A 4,135-nucleotide genomic window follows, 5' to 3' on the forward strand; every position below is an offset into this window, starting at 1 on the left:
TTTGGTTGTGGGTCTTTGCATCCATTTCCATCACATGCTGGGTGAAGCATTTCTGAAGACAGTTATGCTAAGCTCCTGTCTAAAAGTAAAGCAAAATATCATTAATTATATCAGGGTGTACTCCCTTTATTAGAATGGATGTGATGCTTGACAAGTCATTGGTAGGCCCTTCCCTCACATACTCCATCCTTTATTCATGCACATCTTGTAGACAGGCTCATTTGTGGGTTCAAGGTTTTGTGTCTGGGATAGTGTCATAATCCTTCCACTGGAAGTCTTGCATAGTTATAGGAGAAGGCTGGTTTAGGCTCCACATCCTTCATTGCTAGGAGTCTTATCAAAGTCATATGTTTCTAAGATTTTCCATTGCCCTAGTTTTTGAGCTCATCCCAGAGATGACTCATTCCACCTCCCAATTGTAGTTCTCTCTCCTAGTATTCTCTGCTTCCCTTACCCTCCAACCTGATAAAATATGATAAAGACTATCCCCACTTTCTCTTCTATTAGATTTAGTGTATCTGCTTTTATTTTGATGTCTTTGATCCACTTGGTCTTCAGCTTTGTACAAGCTAATAGACATGTATCTATTTGCATTCTTATACATGTAATTCTCAATTTAGAATACCACCACTTGTTGAAGATGCTTTCTTTTTGTCCATTGTATAGTTTGATTTATTTTTCAATTAGCAATAACTGTACCTCAGATAAACTTCATTGGCTACAATACTACCACTGCTCAAAGCTTTGTTTTTTGTTTTTTGTTTTTTTCAAAAATCAAATATCAATAGGTGTGTGAATTTACTATAGGTTCATCAATTTGATTCTATTATTTAACCAGTAAGTTTTTACTCCACTCCCATGTAATTTTTCTCACTATTGGTCTGTAGTATAGATTAAAATCATGTATGATAAGACTTCCAGAAGTTTTTGTATGTTATAGTATATTTTTAGCTTCCCTGGCTTTTTGTTTGCTTTTTTCATATGAATGGAGGACAATTCCATTGTTCTTTCAAGATCTGTAAAGAATTGTGTTGAAATTTTGATGGAAATTTTGTTGAATCTGCAGATTGATGTTGGTAAGATAACCAGTTTTACTATGTTAATCTCACCATTCCATGAGCATGAGAGATCTTTCAATATTCTTTCATGTGTTGAAGTTCTTGTTACACAGGTCTTGATTATTTGGAGTTACACTAAGACATTTCATATTAATCGTGGCCCATGTAAAGGGTATTAGTTTTCTGACCTCTTTTTCACCCCATTTATCATTTGCATATAGAAGAGTTATTAAGGTTTTTTATGTTAGTTTTGTATCCAGCCACTTTACTTAAAGTGTTTACCAATGTAGATGTTCCTTGATAGAAATTTTGGGCTAACTTATGTTTACTCTCATGGCATTTGCAAATAGCATTACTTAGACAACTTCCTAATTTGTATCACTTGATTTTCTTTAGTTGTCTTACTGCCTTAGTTAAGTGACTATACTGAATATATGCAAAGGGAGGATAAACTTGTCTTGGCCTTAATGTTGTTGGTATTATTTTGAATTTCACTGATTTAATTTGATGTTGCCAGTTGTCTTGCTGTATATGGCCCTTATGTTTGTGTACCCTTTAATCTCTTCAAGACATTTAAAATGAAAGATTGTTGGATTTGCCAAAGAGGTTGTTATTTTTGTTTGTTTGGTTGTTTTTTTAACATTTAATGAGATAATCATGTGGGGTTTTGTTTTGTTTTGTTTTGTTCTGTTTCAGTTTGTTTATGAGGTGGATTACATTGATATATTTTCTTATACTGAAATATCCATAAATTTTTGGGGTGAAGTCTGATTGATCATGCTAGATAATTTGTAGAGGAGTTTTTAGATTTGTTTTGTATTTTATTGATTATTTTAGCATCAATATTCATGAGACAAATTTGTCTTATGCTGATGATACTTGTATGATTTAGATATCAGGATGGTTGTGGCCTTACAAAATGACTTTGGCAATATTTCTTCTGTTTCTATTTCATGGAATAATTTGAACTCATTTGGGTTTCTGTCAAAATCCTTTTCTGCTCCTAATGATATCATCATGTTGATTTTTTTTATTCATTTCATTTCTCTGGTGAATGACATTTATTGCTTTTTTGTTTTGTTTTGTTTTTTGTTTTTGTTTTTGTTTTTGTTTTTGTTTTTGTTTTTACACTGAATCATCACTGTATCTCTGCATTGAGGCCTACCTGACCATGGTACATGATCTCTTTGGTGTTTGTATCTTGTTCACTTTTCTTTTTTTTTTTTTTTCTTTTTTTCTTTCTAAATCTGCTTTGGTGGTATTTTCATGAGTATATTTGTGTCTATGTTTTTATAATGTTTGTATATCATAATAATTTTGACTTCATAAAATAGTGCAAAGCTCCTTTTTCTATTTTGTGTTATAATCTGAGAAGTATTGACAGTAACAGTTTTTTAAAAAGCTGGTCTAATTCTCTACCATAACCATCTAGTTTTCAGGCTTTTATTTTTGTTTTGTTTGATTGTTTGTTTGATTGATTGATTTTTTTAAATGGTAATTAGGTTTTTTCCAAATTGTTATTAGATATTTTCTTCATTTACAATTCAAATGGTATCCAAAAAGTCCCTTATACCCTCCACCAACCCTGCTCTCCAACCCACCCACTCTCACTTTCTGGCCCTGGTATTCCCCTGTACTGGGGCATATAATCTTCACCAGACCAAGGGCCCCTCCTCCCAATGATGGCTGATTAGGCCATCTTCTGCTACATATGCAGCTAGAGACAAGAGCTCAGGGAGTACTAATATCCACTTATCAGTGAGTGCATATCATGTGAGTTCTTTTGTGATTGGGTTACCTCACTCAGGATGATACCCTCCAGATCCATCCATTTGCCTAAGAATTTCATAAATTCATTGTTTTTAATAGCTGAGTACTAATTCATTTTGTAAATGTATCACATTTTCTGTATCCATTCCTCTGTTGAGGTAGTCTGCAGGTTTTAGAGTTGTGAGACTTTTCATTTCTATTTCTAATTCACCAGAAGTTATAGGTCTGTGTAAATTGTTAATCTGGTCTTTAACTTTAACTTTCTATATAAGTATGTTATACTTATATAGAAAATTATGCCTTTTAAATATTTATAATTTGGTGAAACACAGGTTTCTAAACTATATACTTATGATTCATTGTATTTTCTCAGGGTCTCATGTTACATACAACTCTTCAGTTTTTATTTTGTTAAGTGGAATATTCTCTATCTGCTTTTTAGTTAATTCAGATACATTTTTTTTTGTTTGTTGGACATATTACTTTTCTCATTGAAACAACTTTGTTTCATTCATTCTTTCATACTTTCCTTTGTTTCTACCTTTTAAGTTTCAGCAGTGATTTTGATTATTTCTTTCCATCCACAGTTGTGGAGTATGATTTCTTGTTTTTGTCTAGAGCTTTCTGGTGTGCTGTTAAGTTGCCAGTATTAGACTATTCTGGTTTGTTTTATATAGAAACTTAGTGCTATGACCTTGCTTCTTAGAACTACTTTCATTGTGCCATTGGTTTGGGTGTTTGGATTTATTTTTTCATTCAATTTTAGAAAACCTTTAATTTCTTAAGTTCTGTCTTGATTCATTTTTTTATTCAATAGAGAGTTGTTGAGTTTCCATGACTTGGCAAGCTTTTTCTAGCTTCTCTTATGGAAATTCAACTTGACTTTATCATGGTCATATAGGATGCTGTACATTATTTCAATTTTCTTTTATCTCTTAATATTGCTTTATATCTGAGCATGCTGCCAATTTTTGTTGAAAGCCCCACTTGTTGTAGTGAAAAAGGTATATTCTTTGTGTTTAGGTGAAATATCTGTAAATGTCTGCCAGGTCCATTTTGTTTATAATGTCTGTTTGTTTTTCTATTCGTCTGTATAATTTTTGACTGCATAACTATATAATGGTAAGAAAGGGATACTGAAGTCTTCAGCAATCAGTGTGTGAGAATAAGTATGTGATTTATGTTGAAGTAGTGTTCTTTTGCAAACATGGGTGTTTGTTTTGATTGGGGCAGAGATGTTAAGAATTAAACTGTCTTTTGGCACATTTTTCAGTTGTCCTTCCCATACCTTCTGATTAAAATGGCTA

General features: G+C 32.4%; 1 non-coding gene across 1 annotated transcript; it reads right to left on the bottom strand.

Annotated features, from left to right (window-relative positions):
- Positions 1 to 609: 609 nt before the first annotated feature.
- On the bottom strand, positions 610 to 744 carry LOC115032271. Its single transcript, XR_003837911.1, has one exon. It is a non-coding gene; the product is annotated as a U4 spliceosomal RNA (small nuclear RNA).
- Between the last annotated feature and the right edge of the window lie 3,391 nt (positions 745 to 4,135).

This window comes from Mus caroli, chromosome 10 (genome assembly GCF_900094665.2).
Source record: "Mus caroli chromosome 10, CAROLI_EIJ_v1.1, whole genome shotgun sequence".
NCBI lineage: Eukaryota > Metazoa > Chordata > Mammalia > Rodentia > Muridae > Mus > Mus caroli.